At 40.2% G+C, this 13,289-nt stretch overlaps 1 long non-coding RNA gene across 1 annotated transcript; it reads right to left on the reverse strand.

The window, feature by feature from the left end:
- Positions 1 to 5,701: 5,701 nt before the first annotated feature.
- On the reverse strand, positions 5,702 to 6,973 carry LOC134215657 (uncharacterized). Its single transcript, XR_009980259.1, has 3 exons — positions 6,738 to 6,973; positions 5,920 to 6,032; positions 5,702 to 5,845 (listed from the first exon to the last, which is right to left on the reverse strand). It is a non-coding gene; the product is annotated as an uncharacterized LOC134215657 (long non-coding RNA).
- Positions 6,974 to 13,289: the final 6,316 nt, after the last annotated feature.

Here is a 13,289-nt window from a genome sequence, read left to right on the forward strand (position 1 = left end):
AAAACCAAGCATTAGGAAAATGTTTTAATTTGCTTAACGGAGTACCCACATTTGATTTCAATATCATAATACAAAGACAAATTAAGCTGAAGATGTTGTAAATGATTAAATTTAAAAAAAACAATATTTTTTGTTACTTCACCTTCAGAGATGCAAACATTATCGATATTTTTTGTGGTTTTGTAACACAATTCTTCTGAAACTTAAACCACACGTGATGTCATCACGCAATTACCACATCAGGAGGCTTCGCTTGCGGAAAACGGTAGCTACGGTAAAACATTGCATGCAGGTGACATCTGAACCGCAACCAATCCTTCTTCTTCAGCACCACACATTACAGCCTCTAGAACCGCAGTCAACAAAATGCTCCGAGTCTGTGGCATTGTACGTAATTCCAGAAGATGCGTTCTCACACTTGCAGAAGTTCAGCGATAAAAAAAAATCGATTTACTGTCAAAAGCCAACCCGAATGCGGCAGCCGCCCCTGCAGCAAGAACCGAGAACCAACCAAACCAGCAGCCAGGATCGCTTCGACAGGAAGATTGAATAATATTGATTGCCTCCTTTATTGGACGCAACATTCCACCCTCCCATCTTTGGATTTGCCCGGGCCGGGTATAGAGCAAGCCGAGTGAGAAAATTAAAGAATCGAAAAAGCCTCAGCCGCAATATAAATGCAATCGAGCGAGCGATCACCAAGCGATGATTGCCGCGAATAAAATGGATACGTTTCTCTTGTAAGAAATGTTTTTCTTACAAAATTTAACAAATATTAATAAATACGATGTCACAAACGAAATTACTAAACTTCATTAGAAATAATCTAATATATAATCAAAACAAATTTAATCTCCACCATTGCATGAGTATGTATCTTGAGGAGAAAGTACAATGGATAGGTATGCAGTGCCCAAGGTGTCGAGAATGTTTCTTACTTGAAAACATCCTAGATAGGATCGAATATCGAACTCGCCATCTCCGGATTGGCAACTCTACGCCTCTGCTTGTAAGGGTTACTGGAAATCCATGATCGATGACATTCCACAATTTTAAATTCATTATTGATTCCATAACCAATTTTTGATTTTTTAAATTACGGAAACTTTATTAGGTGCGTTATAAATTGCTGTCGGTGCGACAGTCAGCCGCGACCGCAACCGAACCGCAAGTCAAGTTCGTGAATGCAAAACGTGAGACCGTGCGCGTGTGCATTCTTCTGCGTTCTGCTCTGCGAAGATCGGCTTACCAACAGACCGCAGCGCTGCTGCTGGGCCGAATGCCACTTTCCCGAGCGGTGGTGTCAGTCAAAAAGTCAGAACCTGCAAGAATGCACTTACTCATTCACTTTATCTGACTTTGCCCCGTGGTGGCGCGGTGGGGTTTTTAGGCGTTCGCAACCTGCAGAAGCGCACAAAGCCAAAGTTCAGTTGATTGACAGTATGCAATCCATTTCGAGTGGATCGCTGTTTGATATGGCTCGGTACCGTAAATGGAGCCAACTTTGTATTTACACAGGTAAGGTATTTTCACAACTTACAGTCGTTTACATGTTCAGTACATTCGAAATAAACATTTATTATATTGTTCTGTCAGTTGATCATCACCATCACCATGAAAAATAATACTGATCTGGAAAAGACCGAAATCATTGGTATGATCTGGAGACTGCTTGAACTGCGACTCACTGAAAAACAATAAGCTAGAAGACATGGTTTTCCAGTGAGATTGATTAGGCTGATACGTTTTGGGTTCGGTAATCGAGTATTCGTATTGCAGACGAAGTGCAACATCATTTGTAACCTAAAGGTGCATTGCATCAGAGTGAAACGCTTTCATATTTGCTACTTAACTTTGCTTTCGAGGCTGCGATTGGAGGATCTAAAGGATAGCATACATTCTTGAGCTTAGTGGACGACATATAATTCATTGAAATCAATCACAGGCAGGGCTTGGATGAATGAAGCAATGAAGATGAGGACCGATGCTTCAGCACCAGATATACTCCCGAGGAAGGTAGCTTCATGAGAGAACAGTTTCTAAGTACTTAGTGAAGAATGCTTCCTTGCTCCATATGGCACCGCTGTACGAAACAGCTGGAGAGTGAAATCAAGCACCCGCTTGTTCAGAGAATATTTAACTCTCTTGCCAAGCTTTTACTGAGTTGCGCATTTCTGTTGGAATGAATGTGTAAAAGAGAGGTATATAATGCAGGTTATCTCTTTCCCGCTAATGTGGTTTTGTATTTACACCACACTCACTCGCATATGAAACACTGCCGTAAACGAAGGAAGCATCCTCATTTCACGCTTCCCTACTGAACGATGCCTCTTCGGTAGTACTTCGGTAGTGAACGTCATCGAAGGAACATCAATCGGTGTACCAAAATTAAAACCTCACTGTGGGCTAAAAACGAGGCATTCGTTCGTTTTTGAACGAAGTTTCCAAGGCCTGATCACAGGGTTTTGGACGAAAGATCTTACGAAGAATGAGTAAAACGATTAAATTTTGACTGAAAACTCATAAGGACTGTTCATTAAAGAAAGTGGACAAGTGGACACAGTTCAAGTGGAAAGTGGAAAGGTTAAAGGAACATGTTTATTTTGAAACAAATTCATAAGGTTGCTTTATATAAATGACAATCAACATACATGTGAACGAATTCACGTGATTTTAAGCATTCACTTCTCTTTTCTGAAGAATGCTCGGACTTTTTTCTTGACAGCTCCCATTAGATTCTGCACAACTTCTTCCGTAACTTTTCAATGTACGCAGACCAAATTTTCTGGAAGCAGCCAACAGAACTTGCTTCTCTCTTATCTACCTTAAGATGCCGCGTAATTATTGCCCAGTATTTTTCGATAGGACGCAGTTCAGGGCAGTTTGGTGGATTTAGGCATTTTTCGACAAAATCGACTTTTTTCCTTCTTCAGCATCTCCAACCAGTGATGGGAAATGTCAAAAAAATGTCATGGCATTGCTATTACTAATTTCGTAATAACTTTTTCCAAAAGTCATTTACAGTTCGGATTTTTTTATTAACATGTAGTACTTAAAGGGTCCTAAAACTTTGTCGAACAGATCATTGTTCTAAATACAAAGTGTGAGCCATGCGAGCGAGATTAAAAAAATGCAGGCATTGCAATTTATCCCATCATTCGATCTTCTGAGCAAAGATACTGATGATATGCTGGGATATCGATCTTGGTAAACAAAGTGCAATGTTCGCCATGGAGAACAGTTTTTTCACTTCTCTTGTTGTAGCAACGCCCTCGCAACGTGAACAAACTCCGAACCGCGCTGGCTATCAGGATCATCATCAAATGCTCAAATGATAATATCTTTCCAGAGTGCTCTTTGATGAGGGATAATATCTTTGCACAAGCAAAGATGATATCCTGTGCTCAGATGATATTGCAATGCCTGAAAAAATGTCACGGAATGTCATGATATTAATGTCATTTGACACTAATTCGGCTCTCAAGCCGCCAAGATCACATTTAGAGAAATTACCTATTAGAAAAAGTTTTCGGGTCATTTGAGGGCTACATGTTTATATGGAAAACATAATTGTAAATGACTTGTGAGAAAAGTTAGGGTATCCAATCATGGTTTGAACTAGTGAAAAGCGTATCATGGTTTGAACCATTTTGAACTCAGTAGAAATTACCATCTTATTGGCAAAAGAAGAACCTAAAACAGTATGAATGGCATATTTAGGTATACTGGAAGTGATAGAGTTTATTAAAACATTCGTACATATCGTTTAAGTAATAAAATAAAGCGATTTAAAAACGTCCTGAATTTGCGCTAAATCCCCCCCACCAGTGGCATCATTTTAAAAAGCTCGTAAAGGACGCATTTTATGACACAGGAGTGAGATCAATATATCAAAAGAACGCTATTTTTATCTGTAATCGATTGACACCATCATCCAATTGAGAAACAGTTTTAAATAGTTAAAATAGTAACATTTATACAAGGTAAAAACTGATCATGGTTTGAACTAAATTCGTATCATGGTTTGAACTTGCAAATGCAGTCATGTTCTGCTGCTGTCCGCTAGGAGCGCTGCATGCGCCTAGCTGGAGCGTTTTGTTTACATTTCCAATATGAAAAAATCGCAATTTTCATATCGATAATGTAGACAATTTTCACACGTTTCAAGTTACTAATCTAATGCGAGAAGATTAATAGTAAAACAAATTTGCTTTTCCATAGATTTCCTCAGCGTTTCATGCATGTGATTAGTATTATATTTAGGAGCTGCTGGCTGCTGCAGTAGTTCAAACCATGGTACGATTTTAGTTCAAACCATAAACAGTGTAGTTCAAACCATGATACGAATCAAAGTTATGTAATTATTAAGTTTTTTCAATGAAACTAAGCATAAATATGTGCACCCAGGATGTTTTTAGAAAGATAATGAACTAAGCTTCCATATAAACTAGAAATCGCTGTTCTAACATGTTCCTTTAATGAAATAAATCAACTTTGTTTTGACGGATCATCTGAAACCCGCAATTTAGTTCAAACCATGATTGGATACCCTATTAGCAAGTTAGTCCCATGACATCGATATGACATTTCCCGTCACTGTCTCCAACGTAGCAGAAACGTAGTGAACCGATGCTAGATAGGGCAAAAACAATAGAGGATCCGTATGATTTCGGTAGATGGTTAGAAGTCGTTTTTTGATACATTATTTTCTTCAATTTTCACCGTTGTTTGTGAAATACGGAGTCACAGGAGCTAATTGCTTGCCATACCAAAACATTTTCCCATTTTTTTCGGTTCGGATATATCGCATTTATATGGCACATCTGTCCTCTATTCAACGTTGAAAAAATGAGGCCCTGGAAGTGTACTGAAGTCCAATTTAACGTATATCTCGTCGTCCATCAAAATGCACTGTACCATTTGTGCAGAATTAATCTGCGAGTTGATAAACTGATCCGACCTATCATTCTTAATTTCTAAGGTTTTTCAAATTGTTCAGGTGTGCTGCAAAATTAAACAATTTCTTTACACACAGGGCGAAAATTACCAAATTTTCGTTAAGTTTTAACCTTAAATCATTCATAAAAAGGTGTCCACTTACTTTAATGAACAGTCCTTATGTAATGGTTTCTCACTGTCATCTTATTTGATGGCTCTACATTCCAACTGGAGCTTGACCTGCTTTTCAACTTATTCTAGTATTTCCACAGTTATTAAATGAAAGCTTTTCGATGCCCGCCAAAATGCATGATTATATATAAAGTGTGTGTGGCAACCCGGATAAAAAATATCATTAAAATATCATAAATTTTATTGTTACAACACCGTTTAAAACATAATTTTTACCATTGAATATAATGGAATTTTGACAATAAAATCACATGAGAAATAATGGTTTTCCACGATAAAATGAATGGTAAATGGGACTTTTACAATTAAAAAGGGGGGTTGTTATGTATCTTTACAATAAAAAAATCGAAAATTTTCCATACAAAATTCGGAGCAAAACAATTGATTTAACGGTTCTTCAATGGGATGATTTGGAGCGACAAAACAATAGAAAACATTGTGTTTTAAATGTTTTAATTACTGTTTCTATTGTTTTACAATAGAAATACAACAAGATTTAGAATACATTATACTCCAATATTACAATAAAAATACAATACAATTAATTGTTTTACAAATTATTTTATTTTCCTCCGGTTGTTTAGCATATCTTTAGACAAATCCAGCGCACTACTTCCAAAGTTTAGTGGGTTGCCTGTATCTGGAGAAAAATCCAACATCGGTTTAAAAAGCGTACTGACTTTGTTCCGAATAGACAATACATATAGATATAAACCTGTGAAAAATGTAACATATAAAAGAATGTCAGTTTTATTAGAAAAAATACGTCGAGAAGCAAAGAAAAAATACCTGCATCAGTTCTTATTATATCCCGTTGGTGAGATTGGCCAATGGTAGCCACTGAACGATCTTGAATCAGTGACCAGCAAGCAGCAGTGTTTTATTTATCATAAGCTTCATTTCTGTAAAGGAACAAGGATACATGTTACCAGGCATGTCATCAGGTATTATGATGATAAAATTTTCATTTATTTTTTGATCGGGGTGAACCACTGCGTTCATTATGTGCATTGAACTTTTGTTGTATAGGATTACGATTACCGATGGTGAGTATTGAGATTCTCACGTCCGAATGTGTGAGTGGCGATAAAAGGAAAACAAACACTCCTAGATGGTGCTACTCAGCAAAGTTTGGGTAAAAATGAGTATATTTCCATATATTTTTTGACTCCTTCGCAACCATCGTGATGACTCGATCAATTTTGAGGTTATGAGCAGAAGGAAAACAAACATGTATTTACACATGCCGAATTGCACATCAGTGTGCGAGCGTTAAACGTCACTCATCTCTATAAACCGTTTGTCAGCGCAGTATCATTACTTGATACTTTACCGGTCGCTACTAAACGCGCTGCTAAAACAGTAGCGCAGCTGACAGGTGACCAAATTTGACACCGCGATAACAACGCTACTATTTGATGAACTATCAAACGTCGAACGTCACCGATACGGAATGCAGCCACCAAAATGATAACCGAAAATACCGAAAATAGTGACCGATGCGAAAAAGAGTGACTATAATCTAAAATGGCAGTACAGTGAGGGTGATCAAAATACTCGCGCCCAGTAATGATGCTCTAACGCGCTCTAACACTTTAGATATTTACCACGGTACAGAAGCCATAGTGATCTACCGCTTGCCCAGAACCAGAAACTGTAATGAAAAAGACACTTTCTGCACCATACAGTTTCATTATTTTCATCTCTTCACTAATTATAAACAAAACTGTACACGCTCAAATGAATCCAGCCATTCTCCGAGTAAAATGATAAGCAAAAGTTTTTGTTCCCTTTCATTTTTTTGAAATCAAATTTGTATTGCATAACATTTCTAGACCTGCAACAAGACCTGCAATATGCAAATATATACTTGAGAATCGGTATAACATTTTCATTTATTTAACAAACAAAGCTATTGTAATTTTATTGTTTTCAATTGATATTTCATCAATATAATAATTCCATGAAATATTACAAAATTATATTAATTCAATAACATTAGATGGATTTCCAGATCATCCAAACCGAATACTTTTAAAATTTGTTTAGTTTTTGGATGAGCAATACTAAACATAAGCGAACAATACAAATATAATAGAACATAACGGAAACATTTAAATATATTGTTATTTTAATGTACGTACAATAAAGATCTTTTACAACCGTGAACATTTTACAATAAGCATACACTAGTTTGTAATGTTTGCCACACAATCTATTGTATTTCAATGGGTTATGTCATACAAGTTACTGGAAATTTTTATCCGGGAAGTACAATAAATGCAGTATTTGCCCAGGGAGCCGAGAATTTTTCCCACCCGAAAACATCCTGGGCCGGTCCAAGAATCGAGCTCACCATCTCGGGGGTGAGATCCGTTTTCTCACTGTATCAAAAGCCTGTTTGTTCGCGTTGGAAAGCTCGTTGGTTGAAGTCAGTCGGTGGCTCGATGTCACCCAGCTGCACGGTTGATCTCTGATCTCCCGACCAGGTAACATAAGGCTAAATGAAAACGTGGCGTACGTGGGCACGTTTCAACATGTGATGCATCTCTCATCTGCGCACATAAAACAGTAGTGGCAGAACTGCACAGAGGGCCACCGTTTTGCCTAATTTGGTGTTTCGCGTCCGATTCTGGAGCTTTGTCCTCAGAAGGAGTAGAGAAAGGAGTAGAAGGACGAAGGTGAAGTTTGCCATGGTGCAATGACGGTGCGATTCGCGGTGACGTTTGATGGGATGATAAAAAAGGATTTTTAACTACGCTTAGCTTGAAGACACGCGGATCGGAACCTACTGTGTGAAAATGCATTTTTTTTAGTTTGTGTCAGAATGTTCCAAACCGAATCGCACAAATGCGAATTTAAGACCTCCTAAAATTCAGATGTTATATGCATGGCTACAAAATAGACCTTCTTGATCTTTTCGGAATTTTTGTTTGTGATGCCAAATGACTTAAAAATGCATGAAACGTCGAGATCCAATGTTATCCCAAAAAAATAGCCAAAAATATCCCCCTATGCAAAATTTGAGCTAAATCGGACATGATTTAGGGGTGCTCAAAATTAATCAACACTTTTTTTTTCTCACAAGGGGGAAATATTTTTTTGTTTTTTGATGCTCGTGCTCTTGCCTACGCAATGCGGTCGGGTCTGAGCTTGACGACCGACTGGCAAATAGCTTACACAACCTCACTTGATCAGTACCGTTGCTGATGAAGAATGTGTATAGCCGCCAGACATTCTAAATACTCACGCTCCTCTAATGTGGACGTGTACAATACACATGTGGAAATATTGGCTTGATAAATGGATTGCGAGTGATTTGACTATGCGTCCAATTTGGGAATCTCGAGCTCGTTCAGTAGCCGCTAGGTTGCGAAGGCCGACGGAGGTCCTTCGTAGCTTAGTTGGTTAAAGCACCAGTCTAGCGTACTGTAGGGTCATGGGTTCGAGTCCCATCGAAGGGAAAGTGGTTACCTCCAATACATTTTTCAAATCAATATCTTCCACATAACGTACATATTCACATATGAGTTTTCATAACATTCTAAATTAACGTCCAAGTCGGGTGGTTTAATCCCCGGAAATAGGCAATTACCTTTGATTGAACTATTCCATATTTACTTACAACACAAGAGCTCCGTATGTTTCGTTCCTGGAATCGTTATCTGGATTATCACCCCAAAACAAAACTTTTTGAAAACACTTTATCTATTTCATAAAATATTATGGAATATTCGTTCCGCATTCGCATTAACAGGTTTAAAGTAATGCGATTTATAGAAAAATACCGAGATATGTTTAAGGTAAATAACATGTAATCGCCATTAATGAATTAGTTTTGCAAAAGTAATTATAATTTATGCGGGAGTCACTTTCTACCATGCTGTACTCCTAGCAGAATGTTCATTATAATAATTATATATATTCATATAAAGCGCGTTCAGTGAACGCATTACATGGAAATGTAAATTAAAAAAGGAACGGCCTTACCAAAGTAGTACTACCGTTATACATACTACTTGTAACATCAATCTGTCCATCCATAACCTCCCGTTCTAACTTTACAAGAGGAAATTGGTCCTTCTAGTGTTGGAGCTTTTCAGTCATCCCTTATACGTACTGATGGCTGCAACGCATTTCCAAGGGCTGCGAAATGGTGAGTTGACATCGGGGAAGGAGCGACCTACACACTTAGTTTTTATTTCTGCAGCTCGGCAAAAATCCGCACAGCCGTGCGCCAGCAAAATAAAAAACTGATATTTCAGCGAAAATGACGTTTGTTAGCTGATTTTCGGCAAAATATTTGCTGATTCTCAGCAATTTTGACAGAAATATCGGCAAAAAACATGTTTGCTGGGGCACGGCTGTGCGAATCTCGGTAAAAGTTCAACATTTTGCTGAGATCCCGGTAAAACAAATTAAGTGTGTACACAGCTCTGGTCCTCACAAGTTCCAATCTCACGCTTCCACGGGTCTTCCCATGACAATCGACCGCCAGCTAAAGGTTTTGTACTTAGCTGGTAGTGCAGCCTGGGCACTGTTGTCCTTCTGACATCAGCTAGAGTGGGTGCGACCAAAGGGACCATCGTCCCTAACCCCTAATCCCAAGGCGTTATGCGACCCGTGCCGAGGGGATGCATGGCCAGGGGGGTGAAATAATGAGCTAGGCCTTTAACGGAGCCTGTGGGGTACCTGGGCACCCTCCACAGTAATTGTCCCTTACCGCGTCATGCTGGGCTCTGGCGTGGTGGACCTCTTTTCCCGAGCAACTCGTGGGACCAAAATGGAAAACCAAGTCAATTCTTCAATTAGTGGTAGTAGTGTAGGCGACAACCCCTTCGCAAGAGGTGGGTTGTTCAGGTCTCCGCCTAGAAGGCCAGAGACAATAGTCGGCAGCTCAGTGCGCAGCGCCAGCGTGGGTCACTTAACCATTTCCCAGGCTCTGCCAGTAGAGGTTATAGACGGCCCATGGCTTGTGAAAGCGATGAACCGCAAATGCGATGGGCTTTCAGCCTTCGAGGTGGCGACGGAACAGCTGGACGCCATCATCGACTTTGCGTCATCGAAGCATAATATCAGTAAGGAACTCAAGAGGAGCTTGCTGAAGCTTCGAAAGTCGATGTTGGACGCCAAGCTGGAAAGGGTGGTTGGGACGGCCAAGTGTAAACCCGTGAAATCCGTCGAGGTCTACCCAGACTGAGGCCCAAGGATTCGCGGACTCGGGCAAGGTCGAATCGACCGAGGGCGTGCCAGCGAAGACGGTGGTGCCAAAGTCTACCCAGACTGAGGCTCAAGTATTCGCGGGCACTGCTCCAACGGAGCAGACACAAAAACGGGGGAGACAGTCTCCAGGGGATGAGCTCCCTGGGGGCCGCTCCAAAACGCGGAGGGTTACTACCCCGAACAAAGGTAGTGGGGCTGGGAAGCTGAACCCCGGCCAGGTACCTCCCAAACCGGGGGAGGAAGGACCTGGAAAGGTCCGTCCACCCAGGAAAGACTGAGAACTCTCAGCCGCCCCAGACCAGGGAAATAGAGGGGGATGACGCCTCCTGGACCCTGGTCAAGAACAAGAGGAAACCGAAGACGTCAAGGGCCGAAAAGAAGGCCCAGGCGAATGAGGGTAGCAAGAAGTCTAGGGTAGACGCCAATCGCTCCAGGGGCGATGCCCTAGTCATCAAGACGGACGAGGCTAAGTACTCGGACGTCTTGAAGGCGATGAGGAGTGACGTCAAGCTCGGTGAACTCGGCTCCGACGTACGTCGAATAAGACGTACCAGGATGGGCGAGATGATCCTCGAGCTGAAGCGGGGCGTCTTGCAAAAGGGCGCCGCTTACAAAAAGTTGGCGGAGGAAGTCCTAGGCGAGACGGTCAAAGTGAGGGCACTCACGACGGAGGTGAATCTAAGGGTTAAATTTTTTTTTTATTCTTTATTTAGGTGTTTTTTTTTTAATTCTAGATTAAGTTCAACACCGGCTAAGGGTTAAAGGGTTCGCTTTACGTAGATTGAATTTTCTATATGATACATTTTTTTAGAAAATCATCCGTCCGATGGCACCTACTACTGCGACCTTAAAAAAAACACGACGTGTAAAGATCAAGTTACAAAAAACCCCTAAATCATGTCAGATGAAGCTCAAATTTTGAATAGGGGCATATTTTAGGGCTTAGGAAATGTTTGCGTAACGTCCGGTTTTAAAACTCGATGTCCCAAAACAGTCGATTTTTTTCAAAAAAAATAATTCTTAAAGTTTCATGCATTCTGAGTCCTTTGGCATAAAAAAAAAGTTCCAAAAATGTTCTAAAAGAAAAATCGATTTCTTCCAAAAAAATTATTTTGAGTTAACATCAGATCTCGACGTTTCATGCATTTTTAAGTCATTTGGCATCAAAAACAAAAATTCGATTTTCGACTTTTCCTTTGAAATTGGGAAAATTTTCATGGGTAAAAATTTCAAAACTTTGATAAATTTTAGGCACCATGAAATTTAACAACCCCATCATGTCCGATTGAGCTCAAACTTTGCATGGGGTCATATTTTGGGCCTTGGGGTAATGAAACATGTGTCGTTTTTTGAAATTCGAAAACGTCATTTTCATTGGTACCCTAATGGAGATCTTTTACGTTGGTCCTATGTAAAGGTGCTCAGAACACAATAGTGAATGTGTGAGAATTGGACCCCACCCTAAGAATGCCACACGCACAGACGTGCTGAGAAAAAAAAATCCCAGTGTCGTAAAGCCAATGTATTGTGTAATTTTGATTAGCTATTTTTTATAAAGTAATACAGATTCATTTAGATTATTTTAGAACTTGTTTGGAAGAATGTTTTATTTTTCATAAAACTGTAACTCTCAATAAGCAAGATTGTTTTCAGTGTATCGTACCTTTGCTTGGAGTAAGTCAGGGGAAGTGTGAGTGAAGTGTGAGTGAAGTGAAGTGTGAGTCAGGGAGAACTGCCTAGGGCGTGGTGGGATTTAGCAGTGGGCTCTGCTAAAATCCCTCCCAAAAAACCACAAGTGCCCGTAATCAGACTCTATCAAAGCGACTGTGTGCCGCTTCAAAAGCACAAGCCCAGGGAGTGCCAATTGGCATGGGGAGTGTCCCTACTTCGGTAGGGTAGCGCGTGAGCTGCTTCGGCAGGGAGTGAGTGATCTGTTTGTGCTGAGGCAGGAGTGTCATAGCGCGTCGCCGCTATTGTCACCTCGAAGCGCAGCAGAAGTCTGAGTATGGACTGCACATGCTGAGGTAGGAGTGTCGTAGCGTAGTATCGTTGATCGGACCCTACATACCGCTATCGACACCTCGAGGCATGGCAGTGGAGTGTTAGAGTGAGTTGGGGAGTGTCCCTACTTCGGTAGGGTAGCGCGTGAGCTGCTTCGGCAGGGAGTGAGTGATCTGTTTGTGCTGAGGCAGGAGTGTCATAGCGCGTCGCCGCTATTGTCACCTCGAAGCGCAGCAGAAGTCTGAGTATGGACTGCACATGCTGAGGTAGGAGTGTCGTAGCGTAGTATCGTTGATCGGACCCTACATACCGCTATCGACACCTCGAGGCATGGCAGTGGAGTGTTAGAGTGAGTTGGGGAGTGTCCCTACTTCGGTAGGGTAGCGCGTGAGCTGCTTCGGCAGGGAGTGAATGATCTGGTTGTGCTGAGGCAGGAGTGTCTAGCGATTCAAGCAACAGCATCAAAATTTAAGAAAATTTTTAATTCATGATTTTCTATTGAGTTGAAACTTTGCACAGTTTTTCAATTTCATCTAAATCGTCATTTTTCGATATCAAATCTTCATATTGAGTCACGACTAACTTTTCAAAAGGGTGTATGTGAAAATGGTTCAAAAATATTTAAAAAGCTGCACAGCAAAAACGGAATGTTCGATTGTTATGATTTTTTTCAGCAAAGTTAGACAACTAAATGGTGATTCTTAAGAAAATGTGCACAGTAAAAAAAAATTTTTTTTGCCTTTAAAAATATCATTTTTGTCACAAAAACTCAAATATCTCAAAACCCTATCTTTTTTCGAACGTAATTTTTTTAGGGAAAACGGTCCATTATATTAGCTATCTACCATAAAAATTTGGTGATGGTAAACTAATAAACAAAAAAGTTATGACATTTCAAACATTTCACAATTTTCACATATAGTAAACAAAAAAAT

This window comes from Armigeres subalbatus, chromosome 2 (genome assembly GCF_024139115.2).
Source record: "Armigeres subalbatus isolate Guangzhou_Male chromosome 2, GZ_Asu_2, whole genome shotgun sequence".
In the NCBI taxonomy this organism is placed as follows: Eukaryota; Metazoa; Arthropoda; class Insecta; order Diptera; family Culicidae; genus Armigeres; species Armigeres subalbatus.